Genomic DNA, 16,332 nt, shown 5'->3' with positions numbered 1-16,332 from the left:
CATGGCAGCAGCACCTGCTGAGCACCTGTGTGCACACCTGAGGCAAGGAGAGTCCCACTCCGGAGAAGACAGGTGGGTCTGAGTTCAAATTCAGCCTTCCCCTAGCAGCATGGTTTTTGAGAAGGGATTTAACTTCTCTGAGCCTCAGTTTCTCATCTGCTAAATGGGGAAATGTGACTGCGTCCCTCCTGAATTGTGAGAAACAAGCGAAGCAGGATGGGGTGCCTGGAGCCAGGTGACGCAGCCAAAGGCACACAGTCCACGATGGGTTTAAGGAGTGCTTTTGGTTTCTAGTAGGGCTTCTGTGCTGTGTGTGTCTGTGTCCCGAGACCCGTGGCATAACAGCCTGTTAGACCAGACCCGAAGCGTTTAGAATGCCGCAAGCAGTCCCCCAGCCTGCTAAGACTACTTCACGACCGCCGGGCAGCCCCCCGTCTTGTTTCCTGCCAACACAAATGTGCACCCAGGGGACCTGATTTTCCAAATCCCCAAACAGAACACCTGGTCTGACCAAGCAGATGTATTTATGAAGCAAGTTCTCACAGGACTCCCCAGCTTCCAGCCTTGGCACATTTGGCCACTTGGGGGAGCCCTCTGTCCCCTTCAGTCAGAGGAGTGGTGGGAGATGCATGTGAGGGGAGGGTTGTGCTGCTCGGAGGCCTCAGCAGAGCAAGGAGCCCCCAGGGTTTGCGCGATGACGAAGCAGCCCTTCCAGGAGCCAGGCCGGGAATTAACCCATCTGTTGCCAGCCCCCGCCCCTCTGGCCCCAGGGTTTTGGTGGAGATGCCCAGGGTAGGCGGCTGGAGCGGGGGGGATCTGATCTTGGGAGCATCAGAGAAGATATGATGTTCTGTGCTGAGCCCTGCAGAACATGCCCAACCTGTCGCTGGGGAGGAGTGACACGCTGGGGTTCCCAAGTCAGCCCGATGCCTGAAGCGCCCTGAGTGGGCTGCAGCCTTAGCCTCGGTGCTCTGGCCCTGCTCTCACTAGAGCTCAGTGCCAGGGCCCAGGAGGCAGAGCGCCCTCGGGCTCCTCTGTGAGCGACAGTTGCCCTGCGCCTGTGCTTCCAAATCCTCTCGGGCCCTGGGAGGTCACTTCACTGTTACAACCTCATGCCTGAGGACGTCAGGGCATGAGGGGTGAGGGAACCTGCCCTAGGCCACCTAGCTGGCAGGTAACCAGGAGTCCTGAAACCCAGGCCCTTGTACCCAACGGCCCCACCCTCTGCCACTCGGGGAAGAGCACCAGCATCAAGACTCAGGGGGACAGAGGGACTGGCAGTGAAGCCAGGGGTGCCACGTTGGACACCCAGGGAATGGGCACACCTGGGAGCATCGAGGGGGAGTCTCATAGGACAGAGGACCAGCCAGGCCACAGAAATGCAGACCTAACAGTGGAGGACAACCCCAGGACTGAAGGATGAGGAAGGGAAGAGGAAGTGGGGCTGGGGGCATGGACACGTCCTTCAAGAGTGTGGCCGTGAAGAAAGAGAGCTGGGAGGCACATGGGCTCCGGTGCTTCATGGAAGCATGAGAGGAACTCGGGTGGCTTCAGTGTTGGCTGGGAGGAGCCAGCGTGGAGCTTAATGGTGGAGTCAAGTGTCCCGAGTGGGGGATGGTGTAGGATGGAACCACAGGCAGCAGGAACCTGCTGACGGGTCTGTCAGGCCTCTGCTTCCTCCCTGGAGACAGACTGGGAACCATCTTCAGGTGCAGAGGCAGAAAGTGAGGTGCTCTGAGGAGAAGGGGGCTAGTTGGTGGGGACCTCTGTCTCTGCCCAGGTTCTAAAAGGCCTTTGAAACTGCCAGGCAAGTCCAGGACGGGAGCATCTGGGACACACACCTGCAGGCTGGGTGGATTCTCTCTCTCCAGCCGCCTCACAAGGGAGCCTCCCTTCAAGGCCTCCGTTTCCCTCAAATTCCCACGGTTCAACTGAGGCTCACTCCCTGGGGCTCTGAATCCAGCTCCTCTTCAGTCCACCCGGTCTCCTACTAGAACCCTAAAGTCCCCTTCTGGCTAGAGGGCGGCCCTGTCTGCTAGTCCTGGGAAGTCCCTTCCCTGGGCCAGGCTGTCCCTGCAGCCGGGGAACAGATGGCCCTCCCTGACTGCTCCAGAGTTGGGAGGGGCATCTCCTCCTCATGGCCGCCTGTCTCCCTGCTAACACTCTGGGAAGCAGCGAACTGAAAGAGACAACATCTGGGTCTCCCCGGGGCCCCCGTGGTCCAACTGTCTGCCTGTGGCAGCCTTGGGGATCAGCCACCCCTCCCCCATGCTGGTGTCACCCTACTAGCATCCTTGGAGACAGGGGCCCAAGACTGGCTCCCTGCCACCCCTGGGGTATTTCATGCAAGGAAGAGCCCTGAGAGCCTGGCCTGTAGGCCCTTCCCGGGTCCACTTTGCTCCCTGGGGAGAGAGCAGCAGCCACCTCCTCCTGGATCTGTGCCACATCATCCCTAGACTGAAAGGCATTCCTCTCTTGGCTTGGGGGGATGACATGCTGACAGTCTGTAGGATGATCTGGGACACAAGTGACTAGAAAGGGGCAGAATGCTGAGCTGTGCAGAGGAGGGCAGGCTCTGGGAGCAGGAGGGAGGGCTGGCTTCCAGCCAGGCCTATTCCCTGCAGGTTATATCCCCACGCCCTTTCAGGCGCCAGGCCACTGCCATCTCTTCTGGATACCCAGGGGTCAAGTCATGGGCACTCTGGAGCACCTGGGTGTGACTGCACCTTGTCCTAAGAGAAGGCATGGACAGTGACTGATTTACATACGGGCTGTTTTCGCATTTCACACCCAGGCTCCGGTCTTGACCTTCTCCCTGTCCCTTCCCCCCAACTCCAGTTCCAGTGGGCCCACTCTTCCAGAATCAGAAGAATTACATTCTCTGGCCAGAAGTGGACTTCAAGAGTTCTAGTGGGAGGCTCAAGGAATGAGGGCCACCAGCAAAATGACCTGTCCAAAGTCACCCTGCCAGCTAGGGTCAGAGTCCAGCCTTAACCCTGACCTTGAAAACCTGTCTAGGGCTTTTGCAAGCCTGCGGCCTGCCTTCATTTGGGACTGCAGGTGTGCTCCGGGGGATCCAAAGGCCTGGGGCAAGTGAGCAAATAGATCTTCTTACAGAGCACTCGGGAAGCATGCTCATGGACCTGGGTTCGAATCCCCGGCAACTTGGGCATAAGAACATAAAAATAAAGAACTCTTCGGAGTATGACAAAGGCCTAGGGCAGCTCCTGAGGGTGGGCTGGGCCAAGGAGGCAGTTCCTTGAAGGAGCTGTGTCTGCAAATCCACACTGCCAGCAACCTGGGGAAGACAGTGACCGGGTGTGTGTGTCATGCTGTGCGTGGGGGAAGGTGACAAGAAAATGCAGTCTGGGAGTGGGATCTATTCTGCTTGTCAAATCTGGGCAGGTGACCTTTCTGGTCACCCCGGTAACCCCTGTGGCATGGGCCAAGCTGGTGTCCTCTTGGAGCTGACTGAGCCAGCCACATCTGCTGGGACAGAGTTTGGCCTAGGGGAGCCTGTGGTGCTGGGTGAGGTGTGGCTCAGGGACCAGGAAAGCCACCTTCCCAGGGCCATCTCCTCATCCCAGGTACAATTCGACATTCCTCTCAGTTGCCCTGCACTGACCTTGATTCCTGAGGTTTCCTCTGCCACAACGATTCTGTGGTGGGATTCAGCAGGAAGCACCGTCCTGGCCCTCCCCTGCACGCTCCGTACCAGGACCCTACCTGAGGCTCCCACCACTGCGCCAGGCCTGGAGTGATGCCCGCCTCCCCTGGCAGACTGATTCTATAGAGAAGAGGTGGGGGCTGGGGAGATAGCTCAGTTGGTAGAATGCTCGCCTTGCAAGCATAAGGCAAAAAAAAAAAAAAAAAGGTGGGTACTCCCTGTGGTCAAAAATTCTTCAGGGGAGGAAATGGTCTCTGGGCAGAGACCCCAGGTCCCTCCTGGAAGGACTTTGTGGACCCCATCCTCCATTTGCCCTTGACCTGCCAGTTCAGATGTGGCCTGGACCCAGTTGGGCTGAAGTCTGCCAGATAACGGGCAATCTTAGGGGTCTGACCCACAACCTGGGCATTGGAGTGAAAAGTGGACCTTGATCTAGTGTCACACTGTGAAGGGGCAAGGAGGAGCCGGTGTCTTAGGTGGGTCTGAGACCTGCCAGCCCCTGACGGGGGTGGGTGCCCCCCTTTCACCATCAGGAGTCAACAAACACACAGACCCAGCCATGTATTCACAACTGCCCACACCCGGGCAGCTAGGTGGCTGGGCGGTGCTGAGCTTCAGCTTCCGGAAGGTCCAGGTCCTCAGGGGCTCCACCAACTAGCAGCAGGCACCCTGGATTATGGATCTCAGCTTGGGCACTGAGGAGAAGAGCCCCACGGCCAGGTCTTACTCCTGAGAAAACCAACCCCTGGCCTTGTCTTTGCTTATAATCAGAGTCTAGACCCCAAGAGCAGGCCACCTAGGAGGACCTGGGACTGCCCGCTGCCCAATTCAGAACCCTGAGATGTCTCTGGCACTATGGTCCCATCCAAAGGGATGCTGCATGTGGCAAGGAGCCCTCCTCTGTCATGGTTGCGGACGTGAAGGTTATAGGTTGCCTGGGTCTCAGAGAGATGCCACCACAGAGTGGTGTTGAAACGAGGCCTCCAGGGCCTGAGTGGCCAGGCAAGGAGGCGCCCCACTCCACTTCTGTGCTGTTCAGGACCTGCCTGGGGAGCCGAGTGCACTCCAGGGGCTCCGAAGAAGCACAGTGACCTGGTTGTGACAGCAGGTAGAAATGAAGTGTTCTGGAAATGGTGTCCTAGATGGGGGCGGAGCTGATGGCGTTTATCTTGGAACGGGTGGCTTCAAGGTGGCGCCTTGGCTAACATTCAGCATTGCTTCATCTGCACTCAGACAACACATCCATTGGACACCACTGTGTTCCAGCTCTGTGGGAGGCGTTGGGATTCAGCAGGGAGCAAACCTGACCCTGGATCCTGCCATCACAGAGTGGTCAGGCACAGTCAGGGCCACCAGGACAGATACTAAAGAACGAAGATCTCAGTTCCATACAGGGACAGAGTACACCAAGGCAGTGAGTGCCCTGCCACTGGGAGCAATCAAGGACTGCGGCAGAAGAGATGTTCGCTCAAATGGTCAGACGGAAAGGCATGCAGAGCAAGGTCCCTCCTAACACTGAGGTGGGGCTGTCTGACCACTGTCCAGATAGCAGGATGTCTCCTGTTTCAGAGAATCCATTTCCTCATCCACCTTCTCCAGGTTCCTCAGAGATTCTCCCCAATGTACAGAGTGTCCAAAAACCACAGTTTATCTACTGGTGTGCACTGGGCAAGGATGGCCACTAACATCTTTTTGAGGGGGGCAGTTTTAGGGAATTGAACTCACGGGCCCTTTACTACAGAGCAACATCCTCAGGCCTTTGTTTAAAAGTCTTTGAGACAGGGTCTCCTTAAGTTGCTGAGGCTGTCTCAACCCCCCAAGTTGGTGCCCAGCTACCACTGACATTAACAAGATTCTCTATTTCAGCTCCTGGAACCTCGTGTCCCACAGAACAGTGGTTTTCGAACTGGGAGGCTGCCGATTCCCACTGACTCAGGATAGAGCAAGGTGGGCTGGAGCTTGAGGCACCAGGTGCTTTCCCAGTGTCAGTAAGGGCAGTGGCAGGGGAAGGGGCTCGGGGCTAAGAGCCCTGCGGTTCAGAGATAATGGAGGGACCTCTGAGGGGCAGGGCTCAAAGGGCTTTGGGAGGAGGGGCGGGAGTCTCGGGAAGTGGTCAGCGGCACACTGGAGCCAGATGCAGGGAGTCTTCTTCCTCTTCAGCCAGGCAGGATGGAAGGGGACACAAAGGCCTCCTGACTGGGATTCTCTTTGTGTTGCAGGTTCAAATGACCCTCCCTGAAATCAGACCAGTTAAGAGACGCTCAGGGCAATCCAACCTCCCACCCAGAGCCCCGCTATAAAACACCCCTGTGCAGGGTGCTTGGTGCACACCTGTGATCCCAGCCACTCTGGAGGCTGAGGCAGGGTGGCGAATTCAAGGCCAGCCTGAGCAATGTAGCAAGACCCTGTCTCAGAATAAAGAAGGGCTGGGGACGGAGCTCGATGATAGAATGCTTGCCTAGCATGTGGGAGGCCCTGGATTCCATCCCTAGCACTAGCCCCCCACCCCAAAAAAGATCAAACTAACCCCCCCCAAACCTAGAACACCCCACAGGAAAGTCTGCTTAAATGCTGTAATCTGAATTCAGGGCCCAGAGCAAACACCACAGGACCTGGGGTGGGGAGGGTCGAAGCAGCTTGAGGGCCCACTGAGGTCACTGTCCTGCATCATGGGCAAGTGCAGGGTCCCCCTTGCCATGGGAGGTAGCCCTGTCTCTTCCAGCTTTGATGTCAAGCACTCAAGGAGGGTTGGAGCCTGCAGCAGCCTGGGAACAGAAATGAGCCACATTTCCAGTGATCAGCTCCTTGGCTTTCCATCCCAGGGCCATCCCTCCCATGAGTCACCCTGCTATCGCCCATGACCAAATATAGCTCCTGAGGTCTAGGGAACAGAGGGTGCCGCGTTGTGCCTGTGTTGGTGGGCCCGGGAGGGGAAAGGGGCTTGCCAGCCCACTCCTCACCCCTTCCTCTCAGGCACGGGGTCTCTGCCTGGACTTCCAACCTCAGTGACACTCTCATAAACACGGTGGAGGGGGGTGGGTAGAGGAGAGGGTCTGGCCAAGCAGTGACCACTTCCTCCTAGGGTAATCTGGGAGGTGTTCCTGGAGACAGAGAGCAAGGTAGGGGGACTTTGTTCTCAAGCTGAGGCTAGAATCCTGGTGGGCAAGGACTATGATCACCCAGGACATGTCTGGCTGTCCCTAGTAGCCGCTTGGGCACCACCTAGGCCTTTAAAGCCACCACATAAGGAAATGTTTGTCTTTAGCCTGCAGCCTTTGGGCAGTGGCCCTGCTTGGTCCCTCCCTCTCTCTCTCCCCGCCCAAGCCTCCCTGACAGGCGGTGGCTGGTGGCTACGGCAGCTGGACCCAAGAGGAACCGCCCTGAGGCCCTGGTAGGGGAACTGGCCCACCCTGGGGGATTGGCCCACTCCAGGAAAGGCAGGAAGTGCACTGGCCTGCTTGGTGGTCCTCCTGCTGTTCTGCCCTAGGGGACACTGCTTGGCAGGGTGTCCCCTGCTCCTCACTTCCCAAGCAAACTGTGTGTGTGGGGGGTCCCTGACTCCCAGGGCAGGACATGCCTGGGGACATGCCTGGGGACAACCAGGACCGGCCGTCTTGGCTTTGAGATCTTGGAGCTGCCACACCCAGGAGTCTCTGGGGTGGTTTGGAAAGCTGTCTCCCGAAGGGACTTCCACCCGCCCAGTAGAAACAGCCACTGTCCCTCAGGTCCCTTTCCAGGAGCCCAGAGCAAAGGCTTGGTGTTTCTTGGTGTTGTCATGGAGGCATCCGATTCCCAGCTCCTGCTTAGAGGGAAAACATTTCATAACCTGCCTTCCGGTGGGTGAGGGAAGGTTCCTGTGGGTGGCCTTCCTTCTGGAGTTTTCCATCAAACTGTTCACTCAGGCATAGAGCCCCCAAACACGGCCACAGACCACTGCTGGAGGGCAGTGGGCACAGGGTCTTCTTCAGCAGTCTCGTTTCTTGAAGAACCCCTCCTCCCTTAACTGTGGCCCCCTGGAGTTTCCTGGGCACAGACTCCATGCTCAGCGCCCTCAGAGCAGCCTTCAGAGGGGGCAGTTCTGGCTTCTGGAGGCCCTATGCTTCGGGGGCCCCCAGGACGAGGGCATCTCCTAGATCCTGGGGCCTTTTAGAGAAAGTCTGAGACTGGCCTGTGCAGTAGGAGAGGTAAGACCACCTCACCCACTAAGGCCTCGGATGTGGCCTTCTGGGTCTCCGGCTTTTGGCCCTGCTGGCGGATTAAATGGTGGCAAAACCTGCCACATGCCATAACTGAGAGACACACAGATCACAACCAGCTTGCTGGACCCAGGACCCGCCTCTCAGGTGGGCAGAGCTGCCCTGCTGTGGTGTCAGAGGGCTCAGTAGGATGGTTCTGCTATGGTGGACAGCTGGAGTGACGGCCCCCTTCTGAAAAGTGCCCAGCTACTGCTCAGGAGTCAACTCCCACCCCCACAGAACCGACTGTGGAGAGACCAGGAGAGGGAGGATGTCCTCCAGGTCACTCCCTTAGTGGGGAGGCAATGTGGCCGCCCATCCCTGGTTTAAATCAAGATGTCCAAAGCCAGCCTGGGCTCTTGTGCCAGTGCCAGCAGTACCAGTTACTCAGGGGGCTGAGGCAGGAGGGTCACTTGAACCCAGGACAGCAAAGTAAGCCTGGGCAACAAAGGGAAATCCCACCTGCCCCCAAATCCTTGGGTGGACAGAAAACTTATCTCAGATGGAAATGATGTGACCTGCACCAGAAGGCTGTCCTGTGAAGTGGCCCCTTCTCTCGTGAGACCTGTTCAAACAGGGGCTCAGTGAGACTGGGGATGTTGTAGACTGATGTTCTCTCTGGGAAGCTGGAGGCATATTTTCAGATGGGGTCCCAAAGTCTTCTGCCAGCAACTCCCTGCCTCAACAAACAGGTCCCCTTTCTGCCATCTCTGCTTAGAACCTTGTCTTCTCTCTCAATGTCATTAAATGCCTGGGAGGCCCCTTCAGGGCAGGGTCCTGGGCCCTGACCCTGACCTTCCACACTAGGCCTTGGCCAGCCACACTGGTCTCGTCTTCCGCGTCCTCCAGGACTCTTTGCCTGCCTATGAGGAGCCAGACGGTCTCCTTCACAACTGCATCATGATGCCCGTAACTTTTTCTGTTTTCCCTCACCGGCTGTGCTCCTGGTGACTCCAAGTCACTTGTCTCCAGTGCACAGAGCAGGAGCCCAGACATCGGTGAGGAAGCAATAAAGGAAAGGTTAAGAATCACACGGGGTGGGGATGGAGGAATCGCAGGTGGCAGGAAGGTGGTTATGTTTTGCATGTAAACTCGGAAGAGCAAATGAATCCAAATAAGCCACAAATGGGACAGTTCTCGTGGTTCACGGACTGGAGGCGGGGCTTGCCCTTGCAGGTCTGCGCACCTCCCTGGGCCTCTCAAACACCTGGTTCACGAATGCACGCGTCCGTGTACATCCAGGTTCGTGCAAACGCTCGCTCCCGCACACCTAGGCTTGGGCGAACAGCCGGACGGAGTAAACCCGTGTGCGAGTGCACGCAGGTCCCAATGTGGCCTCGAGTTCGCGCTCAGGAGGTACGTGGCCACCCAGGAGATCCATCAGCCTGGCGGCGTGCACGCTCCGAGTGCACACCCGGGAAGGCGCACACCCGGCGCCGTGCACACGCGAGGCCGCGCGGTCCCGGGCCGGCCCGCAGCCCCGCGCAGGAGGCGCCGCCGCCTCCCGGGCGCCCTCATCGCGTCGCCCCAGCGGGAGAGTCCGCCGCCCACGCGGCGACGGCTCTCCCGGCTTTGTTGAGCCGGCTTCTGGGCGTCCATCACGTGGAGGCCGCGCGCCGGCCCAGGCGAGGCGCTCGAGCACGAAATGGCGGGCGGGGGCGGGACGAAGGCGGGGCGCGGCGGCCGCCGCGTTCCACTCGCGACTCCGGGCGGGGCGCGCCGCCCTCCTGCGCAGGCGCAGGGCGCAGCGCGCGTTCCCGAGGCCCTCCCGACGCGCGCCAGGACACAAAGGGCTGGAGGGAAAGCACGGAGCGCGGCCGGAGCCTGCGGAGCGGCTTGCGGTCGGGAGCGGCCTGGAGCGGACTCTCAGGGCCGGAGCCGGGCTCACCGGAAACGCGCGCTCCAGCGCGGGGCGGGGCCCGTGCGGCGCCGCTGCCTCTCTCTCCTCCCTCAACGGCCGTAACGGCTCAACGGGCTGGGTCGGGGCGGCGCGCAGGCGCGGAGCGCGCCGCGGGGGACAGGGCCTCCATTTTCTCTCGCGCGCCCTCGTGGCGGGCTTGGCGCGCTGCCGGTTTGGCTGAGGGCCCGGCTCAGACCGTCGAGGCCCTCGCTCCGGCGCGAAGCGCGGGACGTAGCCCTTTGGAAAGTGCCCGCACAATTTGGGACGCGAGTCAACTTTCTCACGAAAAAAGGAAACGCACCCCCGGCACGAAACTAATCCCGAGGTCGTGTCCGCCCCCCAGGGAGTGCGGACGCCGAGGAGGCTGGAGACGAGTTTTGGTTTCGTTTTGGGGTACTGGGGATTGCGCCCCAGGCCGCCGAGCCTCATTCCCAGCCCTTGATTCTTTTTTTTTTTTTTTTTTTTAGAGACAGGGTCTCACCGAGACCCTTAGGCCAGGCTGGCTTTGAACCCGCGAACCTCCTGCCTCAGCCTCCCAAGCCGCTGGGATTAGCGGCGTCGGGCCACCGCGCCCGGCTGAAAAGAAAAGTGAATTAAAGACGTTGGTGGAAAGCGGTGGCAATAGTGTGGTTTTTGCGCGGTACGGGCACCACCCCGGGCGCGCCGCCGCCGAGCTCCGCCCGGCCCTTCGACTTTCGGATGGTCTTCGCGGCACGGCCGGCCTCGAACTTGGGGCCCGCCTGCGCAGCTTCCGTAGTAACTGGATTTCGGGCCTGTGGCTAACGCATGTTTTTAACCAAAAATAGTACGTTTCCTAATATCAGACATTGAAAGGGAGCGTGGTCGGCCACCCTTGGCTGGCTGCTGACAGGGGCCGGGCCCGGCCGGCGCGCGCAGGAGGGTGGCAAGCTGGAGGCCCCAAGGAGTGCAGCGAAAGCCTGTCTAAGATAAAAGGGGAAGGGGCTGGGGATGCGGCTCAGTGGCCACGCACCCGGGTCCAACCCCTGGTTACCCAACCCCCGCCCCCCAAAAAACCGGAACTTCAACTGAGCAACAAGTATGCCACTTACGGTAGCTTAGAAATGATGGCCGTGTTTGAGGTTTTGTTGTTTTAGGTTCTGGGGATTGAACAGAGGGACACTTCACCTCTGACCTGTATCCCCTGCCCTTTTCGTTTTTTGAGACAGGGTCTTGTTAAGTTCCCCGGGCTGGCCTGGAATTTGTGATCCTCAGCTTCTGGAGTTGCTAGGGTTAGACACCTGTCTTAAGGGGTGCATTATTTTCAGAAAAGTAATAAGCGAATGATTAGAACACTGGACAGTATTTTTACATTTATTGTAAAAATGAGCCTGGTGTGTTGGGACACACCTGAAATCCCAACGACTTGGGAGACTGAGGCAGGAGATGTAAGTTCAAAGCTCAGCAACTTAGCGAGGCCCTAAGTAACTTAGTGAGATCTCGTTAAAAAAAAAAAAAAAAAAAAAAAAAAAAAATATATATATATATATATATATACGTAGATAGACAGTGATATGTAGATATAAAGGGCTGGGGATGTGGCTCAGTGGTTAAGTGCCCATTGTTTAAATCCCTGGTACCCCAAAAATAAAATTCCTTGTGAAAGTGGCATAAACTTTGCTGCAAAAATTACTTGTAAGCCAAGTTTGGTGGCATATGCTTGGAGGCTGAGGCAGGAGGATCCCAAGTTCAAGGCAAGCCTCAGCAGTTTATCAAGACCCTGTCTCTAAATAAAAAATAAAAAAAGGGCTTGGGACGTGGCTGTGGTTAAGCTCCCTTGGGTTCAGTCCCCAGTACCAAAAAATAAAAATTACTCGTAATGTTCAACTGAACAAAATCCGACACTTGTAACTGATATGTAATATAAGAAATGCATTCATGAAAACACTTTCTAGAATGAGGTGGTCATTCTATTTCAAGGCATGTGCTGTGTTTCAAATCATCAAGAGTGGAAAGTACTGGTTCTGTAAGCGGGACACTGGGACAATGTATACTGTGCAGGGCGTGCCGTGTGCTGTGCTGCTGCCTGACAGACTCAGCGTGTTGCTAGTGTGGTGACTTGTTGACAGGTTGTGACCTGGGTCTCGTCCTTTTCCTAAACAGTTGCTGCGCTGGTTATTGTGACATACCTGTAAGAGGTCAGCCCATAAGAATTGATCATAAACCCCAGGCACTGTGGAGTATCAGGAAATAGCTCTAACCGATCGTGTTGTGGAAAAGGAGCTCAAGCCGGACCCGGTGGTGGTGTTCAGCCTGGGCGTACTTGGAAGTGGTGGAGGGTACGCAGTCACATTATCTAGTCACTGCTTATGACTACATAAGTGCTTTGGTACACCTCTGAGATACTGGATTCTAAACTATCAGCACCACTTGAGAACACAGGTGAACAAGAATCATCCCAAACTGACAACACGGATGAAAAACAAGCCAGAGGATTAGCCCATGTGCCTCCACCAAGGGTCCTGGGTCCCCACTGCACCTTCACTAGTGGTGTGGATAAACAGGATGGTTGGTTTCCACATGCTCCACTTCCGTTAGAGGTAAAAAGTGGTATTGGCCTCTGCTCACTGGAATAATTGATATGTGCATTGTAAATGCATGGATTATTCACAGTTTTGTGAACAAAGACAAGAAAGATCTCATTAATCTGTTGTCTCCAAAGAGACATCTGCCTAGCATACTATTAGGAAGCAATGAGGACCCCTTGGGAGGAGAAAACACTTCTGGACCCACTATTGTCCAAGGTGGTATCAGATTTGACATAAGAAGCCATGTTATTCTCAAAGGGCAGGAACAACTACACTGTCAACAAGTCATGTTGTAAGAAACCAACAGCACATTGTCAAAAATGTGATCTTCCCTTGTTTGAAGGGTTCTGCTCCTTTCCACCAAAAATTGTTAGAAAGGTTGTTATGAAAGTCACTTCTTTGAAAATTGTGTAATGAATGGAAGGATATCTTATTTGCCCAACGTCCTATTTATAGGAAGGTATATATGTGTGTAAAAGAGACTCCATTGTCCCGGTGTGCTGAACAATGGGGAGGGGGCGTGGCACTCAGGATTGAACCCAGGGACACACTGCCACTGAACTTCTCTAGTCCTTTTTTTATTTTTTATTTTGAGACAGAGTCTCAACCAATCAGTTGCTTACAGCCTCACTAAATATTGCTGAGACTGGCCTTGACATTTCAATCTTCCTGTCTCAGCCTCCAGAGTTGCAGAGATCATGGGCATGTGCCACCCCACACAGCTGTATTTTCAGTTTGTTTTTTTTTTCATACCAGGATTGAACTCGGGGACATTTGACCACTGAGCCACATCCTCAGCCCTATTTTATTTAGAGACAGGGTCTCACTGAGTTGCTTAGAGCCTCACTAAATTACAGAGGTTGGCTTTGAACTCGAGATGCTCCTGCCTCAGCCTCCAGAGCCACTGGGATTTCCCGCACGTGCCACCGCACCTGACTTGTGTTTTTGTTCTTAATGACTGTCTGTCTTCAGGCACCTGGGCAAGTATCATCTGAAATATTCTCAGAATTGAAAACTTGGTCCTTAATGGGCGTTTGAGTCTTGCCCAAGTGTAACAGCTGAGATCCTTCATCCAAGTTGAGGTGTCTGCCTTGAGATCTGTCCCCTGGCTCTGTTAGTTGTGTCCATGTTTATTTCTCTTTTTAAAACTTTATCAAAATGGGAACCTTCACACTCAGTATTGCTAACAAATGATAGTGCATCTTCTGCTTGGTGAGACACTGAAGAGGTCTTTCAGTCCTACTAAAAACACATCATGGACTCACCTGTTGATCAAAACTTTCCTATCCCATTTTTTAGTTTGTTCATATAAAGCAGCCTGCCTTTTGATTCTTTTATTGCAATATGAATTTTGTTTTTCTTCTTTCCAAGTAGAGTCTATGTTTATTCACTATTGCTTCTTGAATATAAGAAAACCCTAATTTTTATAATTAAAATTAATAAATTCTCTTTTAATTTTCAGAGAAGAAAATGGAGCCAGGAGGATTTCAAGTTGCAGACCAGTCAGCAAATCCCTAACCAACTTAGAGAGACCCTGTCTCAAAAGGAAAAATAAGGAAGAGTGGGAATGAGACTCAGTGGTAAAAGCACTTCTGGATTCAATCCCCCCCAAAAGTAGAAAATAGAATCAGAATGTGATTTCTAGTCTCACCATAGCTGGTCTTCTTTTTCTTTCATTAATTAATTAGTTTACTTATTAATTAATTTATTGTGGCACTTGGAATTTAACATAGGGGCATTTCATCACTGAACTGCAGGTCCAGCCTTTAAAACCTTTATTTTGTAACAGAATGAATCAAACATCATTACCCTATGTAAATGTATGATTACACAAATGGCATGCTGTTACTCCATGTACAAACAGAGATAACATGTATCCCATTTGTTTACAATAAAAATAAATTAAAAAAAAAACAAAAACTTTATTTTGCTAAATTGCTGAGGCTACTCAAGTTTATGAGTCTCCTGCCTCAGCTCCCAAGTCAGTGGGATTACAGGCATGAACTCCTGACTCTGGCTGTACTTTTTATTGAGTCACAAGTTTCTGACAGGCATTTTGCAGTGTTCCTATAAAATCAGAAAAGTCCCAGTGACTGTGAGGTTTTCTTACAGATCGTAGAAGGAATTGCTCCAACACTCGCTAGCTTGTGGTTCTGTCTGTCTGAAAGCTGGGTAAGAACCGGTCCTGGGCTGGGGTGTAGCTCGGTGGTAGGGCACTTGCCTAACATGCAGGTTCTGGATTCCATCCTGTGCATGAGAAAATGCCCTGGCAGGGCTGGGTCCGTGAATGGAGGTGGAATTTGTAAAGTGCCCAGACCACAGTGGGTGCCTAATACTTAGATGGTAGCACTGCTTTCGGCCTGTATGTGAAGATAGAGATGGCAACAACGAGCTGGTTGCCATTCAGAAAACAGGCATCCTGTAGATCCCAGCTGGTCCCAGTTCTAGTCCAAACAATACCCAACTGAAGCCGCCGAGGGCCTTTTTTATTTTTACTTTTAGATACTGCTAGAGATTGAACCCAGTGTTTTAAGCATGCTGGGCAAGAGCTCTACCACATGTGGCCCCTGCCCAAAAAGTTTCAAGCCAGGCTCTGTGACCCACCTGTAATCCCAGAGACTCAGGAGGCTGAGGCAGAAGGATTGCAAATTTGAGGCCAGCCTGGGCAATTTAGCATGACCCTGATTCAAAAATTTAAAAAAAAAAAAAAAATTATAAAGGGATGGGGATATGACTTAGTGATAGAGCACTCCTGGATTCAAAACAGCAAAATAAAACAAAACCTTTAAATCAAGGAAAGAGAAGTTTTAAAATTCACTTTAGAAGCAAATCGGGTACTTGCTGGTAGATCAGCTTCCCTTGTCAGAAGTAAATCCTGGGCGCTATGGCACACAACTGTAATCCCAGGGGCTTGGGAGGCTGAGGCAGGAGGATTGAAAGTTTGAGGCCAGCCTCAGCAATTTAGTGAGACTGTAAGCAACCTAGTGAGAACCTGTCTCAAAACATTAAAAAAAAAAAAAAGTTTGGGAATGTGGTACAGTGGTTAAGTCCTCTGGGTTCAATCCCTGGTTCCAAAAAATAAATAAGTAAATCCTAATAGGTTAACATGAATGGACCTATGGCCGGCCCATCTGTGGAAGGACCTGAAGGACTGGGCTTGGGCATCAGCTGCCCGGCTGGGAGGGAAGGGCCCCTCTCAAGCTAGTGGGCCTCTGCTGCCACAGTGCTCCCTACATCTGGCCCAAGTGTTTCCTGGCCAGTAGAGTCTAAGTGTCTGCTCCACCCTGATGCCGGCAATCGGGTAGAGCAGCGGACAAGCTGGCGCATCCCAGCCCCTGCGGAGTGTGGGGCTCGTGAAGGAAGCCAGGTCCGAGCGAGTCAGCACCACGGTGTTGAGTGTGGGCTGTGAGGCGGTAGTGGCCCCACTAGGCGGACGGCCAGCAGGCTTCCTGGAGGCATCGATGTCTCTAAGACTCAGAGTGGCAGGAACTGGAAGCGGAAGGAGCCTAGGACTGAGACCATGGAGACTTCCTTTTTTTTCCCGGTGCAGGGGATTGTACCCAGAGGCGCTTTACTGTTGCAGGAAACAGACTATTCGAGAAGCAACAAGCAGCACTTGGCGAGGAAGAGGACTCCAAGATTTATTTTATGCCGGTAGGTCCAGAGGAGAACAAAAACTCCAAATTCTGAGCCCTGATCCACATTTCTCACAGTATTTATAGGTTATTTGATGTCATCTTAGACCCATCTCATCACTGGGGCTTTTTCCTCTTTTAAAAAAGTATTTCCTAATTCATGCGGCAGAAGCCTGTGCAGGGTCTCTAATATGAAGCTGCTCACAGAACAGATAAGGAGACGTGCTCTAGTCAGGCATTGTATTTCAGGAGGGAGGAGTCAGACTCTTAGGCTGTTATTGACAAGGCAGAAGGTAGGATCCCTGGTTAATGAGGCTTCCTGGAGAAAGGCAGAGAGGGGAGCAGAACT

The 16,332-nt window shown here is 54.0% G+C and overlaps 1 long non-coding RNA gene across 5 annotated transcripts in view; it reads left to right on the top strand.

Moving 5' to 3' along the window:
• The first annotated feature begins 6,155 nt into the window (after positions 1-6,155).
• LOC306658129 overlaps positions 6,156-16,332 on the top strand; it is a 56,115-nt gene continuing 45,938 nt past the window's right edge. For all 5 annotated transcript variants that reach the window (XR_013762967.1, XR_013762968.1, XR_013762969.1 and 2 more), the window contains exons 1-3: positions 6,156-9,258; positions 13,811-13,928; positions 15,899-16,002. This is a non-coding gene — a long non-coding RNA (uncharacterized lncRNA). The remainder of the gene's footprint in view (positions 9,259-13,810; positions 13,929-15,898; positions 16,003-16,332) is intronic.

The sequence above is a fragment of the Sciurus vulgaris genome, assembly GCF_902686455.1.
Source record: "Sciurus vulgaris genome assembly, chromosome: 3".
Classification (NCBI taxonomy): domain Eukaryota; kingdom Metazoa; phylum Chordata; class Mammalia; order Rodentia; family Sciuridae; genus Sciurus; species Sciurus vulgaris.
This window is presented reverse-complemented; position numbering and strand designations above follow the sequence as displayed.